The following is a 13,958-nucleotide window of genomic DNA, read 5'->3' as shown; positions in this document are numbered from 1 at the left end:
ACTACGTTGCTTTCACTTGAAAAACTTAATGGTGATAATTTTATAGGATGGAAATCAAACATGAATCTTATGTTAATCTATGAGAACCATAAATTTGTCCTAACTGAGGAATGTCCTGAAGAGCCCGCTGCCACTGCCCCGAAAAATGTTCGGGACAAGTATGATGCCTGGATTCAATCCAACAACAAGGAAAAGTGTTACATGCTTGTGAGCATGAATGATGTTCTGAGAACAAAGCATGAACCCATGGAAACTGCGTTTGAGAAAATGGATTCTCTGCAGCCCATGTTTGGGCAACAATCTGATCAAAGTAGACATGAGGCTACTAGAACCTACATGACTACTAAGATGTAAAAATGTGTTTTTATACGTGAACATGTCTTCAGCATGATTAACGTGATGCATGAAGCAGAAATACATGGGGCCATCATTGATGAGCGTACACAAGTAAGCATCATACTTGAATCGCTCACCCTTGCCTTTTTTGCGTTCGCCACCAACTATATTATGAATAAGTTGGAATTCAACATAACCCAGCTATTGAATGAACTGCAGACATTTGAGTCTCTTAACAAATCCATTACAAATGAGGCTAAGGCAAATGTGGTAGAGGAGAAACCTTCAAGCTCTGAGGGAAAATCCAAGAAGAGAAAGAAGAACAATCATAAGGACAAAGGAAAGGGCAAGAAATCCAAGAAAAGCAAGAAGGCACCAAAAGCCAAGGAGAACAAGAATGACAATAACTCTAATAAGAAAGAACAAAAAGGAAAATGTTTCCACTATGGAGTGGAATTCACTGGAAGAGAAACTTTAAAAGGTATCTCTCGGAGCTGAAAAAGAAAGGTAAATTTGATTTACTTGTACTTGAAGCTTGTGTAGTGGAAGACGATATGTCATCCTTGGTTTTAGATTCAGGAGCCACTAACCATGTTTGTTCTTCTATACAGATACTTGAGTCATCAGGTTTGGTTGAGAAAGTTCTACACTGATCTGGAAGTAGTTCCAGATATGGATAAGCCACTAATCCTATATTGTAACAACAGTGGAGCAGTAGCTAACTCCAAGGAACCAAGAATACACAAGATGGGAAAGCATATAGAAAAGAAATACCATCTGGTTAGAGAGATTGTACACCAAGGTGATGTGACTGTTATGAAGATAGCTCCGGAACAGAACCTAGTTGACCCATTTACCAAGACACTTCCTACAAAGTTGTTTATGGGTCATGTATGCAACATAGGATTAATGGAGATGTCTCCCTTTCTTTGAGGGCAAGTGGGAGATTTGTAGGATTGATGCCCTAAAAAAATGTAAACACATTTGATTGAATTAAATAAAAAGAAGAATTTTATTATATTTGAATATTATAATTATTATTTGAATAAATTATATGATAATATCAAGAAAATTCATTATTCATTCATGAGAATATGATCTTGTATTAGTATGAGAATATTAAGATCATATATAATTAATAAAATAGTTAGTAACATATTACAGTAAGGAATCTTTAATGAATAGTTACTAGTGCAATTTACTAAGCATACGGGATGCAAGTGATCTAGATTGAGATTACTGATGTGGATAGACATCTTAGTAAATGTGTTGTATATAATAGAGATTATAGATGACAGGACCGATAAGAATTAATTATCTTTATAAACTTGTCGTTTGACATAAAGATTTGATTCTTATCATAATAGATGATGATTTACAGATCAGTCTAAATGTTGAGTATCTATGAACTCATGTTTGTGTTTATTGGATCTTTTGATTCACTCGTTAAGGTTTCTTTGTATAATGAGGCTAATGAGTTTTGTTTTGGAGATTCAATATCATGAATGGATGGGAACATGAATTACAATAATGGAATCCATACTTTCCTAACGAATCAAATATTGGTTCCTTTAAGGGTTAATTCTTGACCTGAATAGTTATTGAGCTTAAATCTATAATTTTATTATAGACTACTTATTCGCTAGTGAATTAATGGTACTTAAGAATCAAGAGGTAATTAGAAGGGTAAAAAGGTAATCTTGACAAGTTCTAAATAACGATCCAATAAATGGAGGAAAGAACTACATTTATTGATTATATCAATGGACTACAAGAGAAAACTCTAAATAAAATTCTATATATACTTAGAGTACAATTCTATATTTATAGTGGAGTAATCATGGAATTAATAAATAAGAATATTGGATTAAAGAGTTTTATTAATAATCCGGTTTATTGGAGCTTCAAATTATAGTTCCATGATCCCCATATCACATCTGTCATACACTGTCAATGGTATGGATGTTATAAGAAAGATTTGTCGAGAGAATGATTTAATTGTAAATGAATTAATTTTCCAGTGCAATGAAATAATTATGTCATGGTTATGGGCAATTGATTAATTATGAATTAATGAATTATTTAACTATATAGCTTTTATTTTGAAAAACTATAAATTAAAATAAATATTAATCTTGTTTGGATTAATATATAAAGAGAGATTAATAATTATCTTATTTAGAATTAGATATTTATTTTTTTTATTTAAAATGGATATTTTAAGATAAAATTAATTTTGAATTAACTAATATTTATTATGGGATACATATATTTTGTTAAATATTAATTAAATAAACAAATGAGAAAATTAGGGATAACCCTAATGGTGTGGTCGACACACTCACTGTACAGTGAGTGTGGCGCCACACACGTGGATTTTGTATCCATGAGATTTGAATTTTGAATTTCAAATAATTTTTTTTATTTAATTATTTTTTAAAATATAATTTAAATTAAATAATTAAATAAGGTTATAACTGATCAGTTTTATTTTAATGAAATAAGGATTAATTAAATTAGTTAATTATCTTTATAAACTTGAAAAAAAGCGATACTTTTCAAGTGATTGTTTTTCATAGATTGTCTATCTGAAACAGAAGTGATAGTTTTCCTAAACTTGAATACTATTCAATTCTTTTCTCTATCAAACCTCTCTAAATCTCATGTGTAGAGTACATCTAGAGAGTCATAAATCAAAATTTTGAATCCTACGTGCCCACACATGTCCTTGTGTGTTTGAGGATTGGTCTGGAATATCAAGGTGTGGGCTTTCAGAACTGGGATAGGAAAATCATTGATTTTATATAAAAAGATTCTAGGACACTTCATAGGCTACAAGAGGTAATCTCTGATCTAATTGTATGTGATTTAATATATATATATATATATGTGTGTGTGTACGATCTTTGCTGGTATTAATAATTATTGAAAAGGGCCCTTTCCCAGTACCAACGTGGAGGCAATGTCGGTTTATTTCTCTGTGTCGGAGGTTCTGTCTGCGGCATAGATGGATTTTCTAGGATGTCTCGTCTTCCGAATCGGTCCCAACTCACCCTATTTGGCCAGACTGGTTCCTGGGAGTATGAGTTAAGTGATCCTTCCTGCGAGGGTTTGTAGGTTGAGCATTCTGTGGGATTTGTTCAAAAGGTACAGAACTCGGAGTTGCAATTCGAATAGACCGACAGACATGAGGTCAATGATTCCTGTGAGGATTGGCAGGTTGAGTATTTCACTGAATTCGCTCAGAAAGGTATGGATTTCAGAGTTGCAGTTCTGACAGAGCGATTGAGATTGGACTGATTATTCTTGTGGGTCCTATGGAACCCACTTTGCCTCCTTTTGACATTAACATCGACCCAAGATCAAACCTATGGGGGATTATGCCAAGATCTCCTCAATTTTCTTGTTAACCTGGGCAAGATGGTTCCTTAACTGGGCGTTTTCCATCTCGATGGCTGTCAAATACCTAGGATGGGGATTTGGTGGGCGTGAGGCTGAGCTCCTAGCATCTTCTTGGTCCACATGTTGTTTTCCAAGACGACATTGTGCAGATGAGCCTTCTCCACTGGGGATGTCTGTATGGTGAGCCTCTTGATCACCAGGTTGGCTTTTCTCATTGTCACGCATAGATCAGGTGACCATCATGGTGACTGTTAGGTGAAACTTGCATGGGGAAGTAAGCTTAATATGCTCTCAACAATAGTACCAATCTATTGACGTAGTTTTTAACCAACAGTGGATTAAGGAATCTGAAAATAGAGATAGTAGGCTTTTTCCAAACTGTAATTGGACAAATAGAAAGTATCAAGAGCACTCACACTCTTTTACGTGGTTCAGTGATTAAAATACACCTAGTCTAATAGTCACTCTTATTGATCTGTTTTGTTCTCACCATGAGATTGTTAGTCACAATTTCACCAGAGTTTCGGTATACAAGATGTTCCTCTCCATTTCTATCCATTCTCCCTTGTATTTTTAGGGAATTCTGCCTGGACAGTTTTGGGTAACCGTGCATAAATATGGTAACATACATTTTCAGGTAACATCTCATTTACATAAATACATTAATGCCTAATAATTCTATGCCCATAATATTGGGTAATAAATACAGAATAATATCTAAGCAGTAATGAGTGTATAAGGAATCTTTGAGTCTTTTGGAATCGTTCACCGCACGCCATGATTAGGCTTCTGCGAGCTAAAAAATTCCTTCAAGCTGGGGATCGAAGAACTAATCTGAATTGATATGGGTCACGCTCAGAATTTCAAGAAGGCGATCTGGTTCTCTTGCATCTTGAACTAAGTTGTTGGCACAAGAGGTGATCTAGAGACTATCTGGTTACAGTAAGCTGTCATGTTAGACTTGAGCTGCTCACTCCAGATTTAGCTAGGTGTTCTATCTTCACGCTTTCTCCATAGCTTGTCTGCAAGCTTAAGCCTGTGCTAAGTAGTTCAGCTCGTATTTTTGGGGTACAACATTGAGTACACGCGCGGTCAAAACCACGTGCCATAATCTCAGGAAACCCTGATACTTTAGGATTCACAATAGACCCATTACCTCTTTGGAATGGGATTTAATGTAAAACAAATCAAGATACAATGACCCTTAAGCTACCTAGAACCGAACCTTAGAAACCCTCAATTCTTCAAATTCACATATTCAGACGTTCCTCTTTCAAACCATGAAAATCACCCATTTTTTGTGCATTATTTCTAATCGGGTCTAGTGCTATTGTTTTTGGCCTAACAAAATCCCACACTGAACACAAAAAGAACTAAAGGCAAAGTATTGGAAAATTTCATAAAACATATTGAAAAATGAGAAAATTAAATTTAAACCATGGATAATCATACTTACAAATTAGTTTCTTGATTGATGAATGGAGTAAGAACAAAAAGTGCTTTAAAAGTTTGAATGTGGGGACCTGGGAATCTCGGGGGAGCCAGGGATTTCAGAAAATTTGAATGTTTTGAGACGAAGAAGAAAAGAGGAAATTTTCCTATGCAAAGGTGGTAAGGCTCAGGAGTGGATCTCCTATTTATATGTAAACTTTGAGAATTGATCTAGACCACACGATTAGAACAGTTCGAGATCCAAGGGACTAAATTAAATAAACCAAGCGGTGGTAAAAATTTGACAAGACAACTGTCATAGTACTCGAAACCCGAACATGTGCCTATTACATACCGACATGTGTCCCATACTCAAGTGAGTGGGTGGGCACGTTTTCTCTTAACAGAAGTCGAAAATCCCTTATTGTGTGTGTCAGAAGTCACATCATGCATGAGCAAGATCTTGGGGGGAAAATGTTGTACCCCAAAAATACAATCTGAATTACTCAGCATGGGGTACAGCTGGCAGACAACTGTATGAAGAAAGTGTACATATAGAACATCTTGCTAACTCTGGAGTAAGAAGCTCTAGTCAACTTGACAACTTACGACAACCACATAGTCTCTAGTTCGCTTCTTGCGCCAACTACTTAGTTCAAGATATGCATCGCCCAGATTGCCTTCGTGAAACTTTGAACGCAACCCGTGTCTGTTCAGATTATTCCTACAACACCCAGCTCGAAGGAAGTGTTCACCTCACAGAAGCCTGGTCATGACGCACAGTGAAGGATCCCAAAAGACTCGACCTCATAAAGGCTCAGATTTTATTATGCATTTATTGCCCGTTATTACAGATAAAAATTTAATAGGCAATCATATATTTATGTAAATGGGAAGTTACCCAAAATTTTCAATTACCATATTAATGTAGTATTACCCAAATTTTTCCATGAGAATCTCCTATAAATTTAAGGGGAATGGACAGTTAAAGGGATCGACTTTCTGTATACAAACAATCTACTGAAATTGTCATCAACATTTTCTTCAAGAGTCCTAAACAGATCAATAAGAGTGACTCATGGACTAGGTGGATTTTAACCACTGAACCACGTAAAATCGTGTGAGAATTTCACACTCTTGTTTTTTGTTATTTCTTATACATTCAGTTTACAAAAAGCTTAATCTCTTGGATTTCTAAATCCCATGTTGTTGAAAAATCGCGTCAACAAACCCTTTAAATAGTATAGGAACCTCATTAGAACCAGCCAATGAGATTAGAGCATTTTAATTTGAATTTTAGAGCAAAAAACACGTCACTAGAAGGACTCATACGGACAGCCTATGCGACACATTGCCTGGGTGCCTCTTTCAAAAACGACAGACGCGTCGCCTCCTAGAGGCGATGCATCACTGATGCCTCTGACTCGGCACTCCAAAATTTGTCTCAAAACATCCCCAAATTCTCCCAAAATTTTTTAAGTACTCTCAAATACTCCAAAGAAACACTTTAGACCCAAAAATATGATTTATAATTGCCTATAATGAAAGTCAACTCTCACATGTTGACTTTTGTCAAATCGTTATGGTTTTTGCACCTCTTCGTGCCTAACCAATTTCATCATGTATTTATCCAATCATAACATATGGGACATTAGATGAGAAATTTTAGATCAGATGACCACGGTTTAACATGGAATCGGCGACAAAAAGTTGAAAGGACTTCTTCTGTCAGTTGTCAACGAAACCCAAATTGGCTCCTATTAGAAGATGACACGTAGAGGATCTCTCGAATGGGTAGGTGGGAAAAATTACCTATAAATTTTTTGAGAAGTCTCCACTATATTAGCCTCTAGGATTGGTAGATCACCTCACACGAGTAGAGACTTGGGGGACAAATGGTGTCTCCTAAAATTTTCTAAATGTATGTTAGCTCGAGGTATACAATTTCAGCTCTTGTATTCCACAAAACGCGAAGACAACGTATGGTTAGTTTCTCAACACTTAATAAAATGCAAGAAAATTTTAGGAAGTTATGCACTGAGGAACGGATCATAGCTCAAGTTGGTTAAGATATATGTAGTTCGATCTAAGTATTCAGCTCATACAATTTCTTGCTCAATATAACCATTAGCGGGAAGATATTAATGCTTCATACTTAACTCATACTCCAATACGACTACTCAGCTTGGGACCACCGAGCTAGGGGATGCAGGTGCCTCAGACTTGTTATAATATGAATCCCATTAACCAAGGGATTCTTTCCTAATTAGTGACTTTGATTGAATCATAGGGAAATAATGGGAAATATTGTGCATTAAATGTATAAGTTGACCAATATTTGTATTTAATGTGTAATATTATGGAATGGGTAACTTCTCCTATTTTTGGGAAACCCTACATGCCAACCACCTCTATAAATAAAGAAGGATTGACTCATTGTAAAGAATTTGAAACGTATGCTTACAAAAACTCTAGTAAAATTGCTTCCAAAGCTTTGAAAAGAAAATAAGAACATAGACTCATGGACAAGGTGGATTTTAACCATTGAACCACGTAAAATCTCTAGTGTTCATTTTCTTTTTTGTTTTTGTTCTCCATCACATTTCTTTATTCCTAATGCAAAGATTCTAATACTCTTCTAAGATTGAGGTGACGAAATTATGTATCAGCCGGTTCACGGGCTATTTGTTTTGGTTTATAGATTTTGGAGTTACTATTGTGATGTAATGTAAATTTTTTTTAATTTGATATTGAACATGATTTGTAATGTTAATAATTTTTTTTGTTTTGAATTTAATTTGAACAAGGATGATGGTTGACTATGAGTTTCAAGTATGAACTCAAGAACTCAATTACATGTTTTTCTTTGATTTTGACTTTTGAATTTGGGTTTCAATAACTAAAGAACACAGATTTATTTATTTATTTTTATTTTAAGTTTGCTTTGTTAGGTTTATGATTTAATTCATTTATGTTTTATTTATATATAATTTTAAATTGATTTTTATAATATTTAAATAACTACAATGACATGGACCAATGTACTTATGCTACATGTGAGCAAGCGTCAACCATTAAGTGTGGTACCAACGGTTGCACCATGTTGTTGATGGAATGCATTAGTAACGCAAAAAAAATTATGTATTAAAGTGGAGCACTAGCAAAAGATTTGGATATAATCCCCGCCAATAAAAAAAATTAATAAAAAAATATGTGAAGAAACAAGTTGGAATTATTAAATCCCCATAATATGCAAATCTGAGTTTAATCAACTAGGAATTCAACATGTCATAATTCCTTTTACAAATTGTTTGTGGTTTCATTATCAAATTAATTAACATATTTCTATGTCCTATTGAATAAAGAATACTAAATTAAACATAACTACTCTAAGGCATACAATGTGATTATACATCCCTAATTATCAAACATCAAAAATTAAAGATTAGGAACTTGAATCAATTAAGCTTGTGTCAATTGATAATAATCTTTTCAAAATTAATATCAATTAAATTACTCACTCAAGATAGCTAAACAATAAGCAAACATTCAACAATATAACTCTTGATTGAACAAAACATTCAATAACTAGAACATTCTTGCAACAATTTACCCATAAATTACATAATAAAATTTATTAATAATTCTAACTCAAAGTGTTTAGCTAATGATTAAAACTAGATGACAACAACAATAAACTTAGCCATGGTTTCAATCACAATATATTCAAATGAAAATAATGAAAGAGTAAAAGAAATCAAGCCAAAAGTGGTTTCCCCCATGTGGTCATTCTCCTTGTTGCTATGTTTTCTTCTTCTTCTTCTGGTATTTTTTTAAGAATGGATTTGGATTTTCACTTGGGTGGCTAGACTCTTTATTCCAATGCTAGGGCACCATCAAAAAGGGAAACTACCATTTTTTTTAATTCCTTGTTCCCCACGTGCTAGGTTCTCCATCGTCTCCTTGGGACCACTTCAAATATGTCTTTTGTTGCCAAAATGTTGTTCTCCACATTACCTAGCTATCCCAGCTCATTTAAGTGATGTAATTGACCTGTCCACATCATCTTATACTATGATAACAATTCAACATCAATCCTGAAATTCCTTCTTACAACATTTGAACTAAATAAATTGTTAGTTTTCTAAGTTAAAGCTCTTATACCTCAACAAAGCACTTTCTCAATATTCTTCAATTATTTTTGTCCTTTCTCAACTACAATTAACATTGAACTCACCAAGAGCTATCATTCACAACTAGAATGAAATTAAGCACAACTCACAAATAGTCATATCACTCTAATTAACTTTGTTACCTCCAAAGATTACCTGAGAAACCAACTATGCAAGTTGGGCTCGCCATGAATGAATAGCAACTCCAAGAACTACACCTGACCTCTTACAAGAAGTCACGGAGGCCCAAGTTGAGCTCAAGCACGACTAATTTCCATGAAGTAAAGCATAGACTTTTGATCTCTAGGAAGTAGAGAACAAACACCCATCTCACATAAGGAAAGGATGCCCCACAAAGGGTAGCCCAAGGCCTATATGTAGGGGATATAAGTAATTTTGATTTAATGCAATATTGATCTATTGAGTTACAAGGAACAACCTCAGGGGGGAAACATGAGAAGGGAAATGTCTTCGCCAAAGAAGAAGTTCGCTCGAAAGAAGAAACATCACTAGCAAGCCAGGGAAACTACTCACACAAATAGGAACTAATAGACTTATTCAATAAATCCCAAGCGGGAAAAGACTCTGTCTCTAGTGATCATTTTTTTACCTAACCGAGCACACATTTGACACGCCTTAAGCTAAATCCCAGAAATCCCACTACAGGTGTGGACATGCCAGGGAACACACCTTTATCACGTTAGAGGTTTCTAATCGAGACATCAATATTGTTAACCAGATTTGTTTTTCTTTTTTTCCTTGATGTGACAAAGCCTAAATTGCATAATTGTAATTAAGACCACTCCCACGCTACAAAAGGAGAGGAATGTTCCCATTCAAAGGGGCAAGAAAATAAATAATAACAATAGAGAAAAGAGATACAAGAAAGGATACTTCCTTTTACAGTTTCCACATATTACTATATATTCCTTGATTTTCCTATATTCCCTCAAAGAAAAACTTTCTCGAGACAATTGTCTTATTAAACAAAACTTGAGTGTTAACAAAATTCATTTTCTAAGTACCAAAGTAACTTAGATAACTCTATATTAGAATTATCATGGCCCATTCCTTGCTAATCTCCTCCCTCCTATTCTCCTCTCTTTGAGTTTTCTCCTTGCTAGGAGTCGATGACAACCCATGACCAAAACCAAGAAGAAGTTGCATGGAGCGAGAAGAGACACTGCGGGTCCTCTGACCCCCAGTTCTTGATGAAGATATCCCACTAGAATAACCCTCACTTGGATTAGACCAGCTCGAGAAAAGTTGCAAGAAAAATGATTGTGAGCTCCTCGACTCAAAAAGGAACTAGATGAGGCATCAACTACGAGGGCGCCTCTAGGAGAGTTCGCGCTACTAAAAGGCATGTGACTTGGGGACCCATAAGTTGAAGGTTCACTAGGGTTAGGAATACTAGACTTTCCTACTTATTCCCTAGCACCCCATAAGGTCTTTTCACCAGAACCCCACAAGGCTTCCTAAATTAATTCGTCCTCTTTTTTTCTTTCAAGATCCATCTGAATTGAATAAGAAGAAGATAACTCCATAGAATACTTTCTATACATTTCTACGTTTAAAGGCCCTAACTTACAACCCACAAATTACAAAAATTGAAAAATCTACTGAAAAAAAGTGGCTCAAAGTAGAAGGAAAAGGTAGAAGCAATAAGAGGAAAATCCTTCAAGAAAAATGATGAAATACCTTAAATAGACTTAAGATAGATTGGAGACACACAATAAGTGAACACAAGGACAAGGAAGAGATCGAAACGTTGAGTAAGGAGACAATATTGGTCCATGAAGAATGTCATGTAGATAGGCTGAAAAAGTGACAAGATCTCTGAAGAATTCTCCGGGATTTCCTAGAATGGCTAAGGATCGAAAATGGGAACTGAAGGAAGATGATGGCTTAAATAAATAAATAAAAAGCAATACACACAAGCTATTGATCTCATAATCAGGAACAACTCAAATCTCCTTGAATTTGGTAACATTGATTGAAGGATTTTAAATTCAAATAAAGATTGATGGATGCACGTCTACCAAAACTTTACTTCGAGGTCCCCAACGGACAAAGCACATTTTCTCTGACATGCGCTTTCCCATCAAACACGTTTATAGACGGTCACGAAAGAGCAACCATCACACACTTTTTCCAGGAATACATTCGACTACCTCAATAATGGAAGGGTTAAAAATGATGACATGTCGACAAAGGTGAGTAATTCTTCATGTATAAGGGCATTTATGTAAATGAACTTGTAAAATAAACCCTATAAAAAGGGGAACACTTCACACTTTGAAAAGGGTTGGAACCCAAGAATTTCATTAAATAACTCAAGCTTTCTTACTGTTAGCTTTATATTAATATGTATAAATGTCAATTAGTTTAATTCTAGTTGCCTAATTGTGTATAGTTTCCTAAGATTGTTTCTTAGGTTTGTATCATTTTCCAATAAAATAATGAGAAAGAATTCTCTTGTCATCTAAGATAACATGGTATCAATGCATTAGAAATTCAAAATTAGGGTTTTGTTCCTAGATTGTGGTTTTACTTTTGGTCTTTCAAATAAACACACAAATTAGGGTTTGAGTGCTTTATGACTCTTTCTGGCAACACTATTTGGAGGATTTTTTGGTTCTCACTGCATGTCTAGCCACACTACCCAGCCGCCGATCTGCCCATCACCAAAATTTGGCCACCAAAAACCATACGCATGAGCGTCACGTGCAACCACCACTGTTCGCCACATCCTCCATGCGCTGGCACATATGGGCGCGTCCTGCCAGATTTTGATGCTAGTTTCTGCCATTTTCCTTGTTAGAGCCCCTTGGATTTTTCTGTATCTAGTTTGTTAGAATCTTCCTTCAACTTTTTTTTTCTTTTGTTCGAGACAAAGTTTGGATTTTGTGTTTTATCTGTTCTATCGTGTTCGCATTATTTGGTCTTCCACTATTTTTCTATGCTTCAAGGACTTATGGTTGAAAATAAATCTTCTATTATGGCGGGTGTGGTGAATGTGATGTCTAAAATCATGGACCATAAGCTAAAATGGTTCGAATTATTTGTATTGGAGTAAGACTGTTCGCCTTTATTTACAAAGTATTGATAAGGATGATCATTTGACTGATGATCTTTCTAAAAGATGATTTTGTGAAAAAAGATGATTCGAAGTAGATATGGCTTAGAGAGGATGCTCATTTGTTCCTTCGGATTCAGACTTCTATTGATAGTGAGGTACTTGGCTTTATCAATCATTGTGAATTTTTTTTAAAAACTAATGAATTATTTTGGAATTTTTGTACTCTGAAAAATGGAATCTCTCCCGTGTGTATGAGGTTTTCAAAGCATATTACCGTGTGGAAAAATAAGAGAAATCCCTTATCAAATATTTTATGGCGTTTAAGAAGACGTATGAAGATGTTAATATGTTGCATAAGCCCTAATGTGAAGGTTCAACAACGCCAAGGAGAACAGATGGATATCATGAGTTTTCTAGTAGGGCTCTCCCTGAATTTTATTATGCTAAGGCACAAGTTCTTTCTGGGTCTGATATCTCATTTTTACTAGACATCTTTAGTCATGTTCTCCACATAGAGATTACTCCAATTGTTTCGCTTAGTGGTGCTTTGATAAGTCGGAATAATAATTATGCACCTGGGGGATTGACTAATCATAGTGGCAACAAAAGAGATAGCTTATAAGGATTTTAAACTCAAATGCCGGATTTTGGAGGAATTATTTGCAATGACTGTAAAAAGTCGGGCTACACCATGTATTAGTGTAAAAAACTACAGTTTAAAAATCAGCAAAAACACTCAGCTAATGATGTGTTTACTAATGATGCCTCCAACAAATCAATCCTTATTTCTGCTAATGAAATTGCTAAGCTCTCACAGTTTCAGGAATCACTCAAGTCTTCATCTTCTTCTGTCACTACTATTGTTGATTCAGGTAAACCCAACGTGTGTCTTCTTTCCTCATCCTCCAAATGGGCCATTGATTCTTATGCCACAGATCATATGACATGTAATTTTTGTCTTTTTTTCTACTTTTTAGTCCAATGCTTTCACTCCTACATGTACTTTAGCTAATGGGTCTCCATCTTATGTTTGTGGGTATAGCACTATCAATACTACCATTTTACTTCCTCTAACCTTTGTCTTACATTCACCTAATTTATCCTTTAGTTTGCTTTCTGTCAGTCAATTCACTCATTATCTTATTTGTTGCTTCTCATTTTTCCTGATCATTGTTTATTTCAGGATCTTATGACAAAGAAGATTATTTGTAAATGATATGAGTTTGGAGGCCTCTACAGTCTTGATACACCACTCCCAAATTTTATTGCTTGGTTTAGTATCACTTCTCCTTTCGAGGCTCATTGTAGGTTGAGCCCTCCATCTTTCCCTTTGCTTAAGAAGCATTGTCTGCAATATAGTAAGGTGTCTTCATTAGATTGTGAGTCACAAAATATCAACATCTTAGTTCGAGTCCTAGAGTTAATAAACATGCTAATGTTCCTTTTGAATTAGTTCATTATGATGCTTGGGGTCCTTGTCCTATTTTTTTAAAACCTGGATTTCGATATTTTTTTACTTTTGTGGATGATTATTC

The sequence above is a fragment of the Humulus lupulus genome, chromosome 2, assembly GCF_963169125.1.
Source record: "Humulus lupulus chromosome 2, drHumLupu1.1, whole genome shotgun sequence".
NCBI classification, from domain to species: domain Eukaryota; kingdom Viridiplantae; phylum Streptophyta; class Magnoliopsida; order Rosales; family Cannabaceae; genus Humulus; species Humulus lupulus.
Note: the sequence above shows the minus strand (reverse complement) of the source record.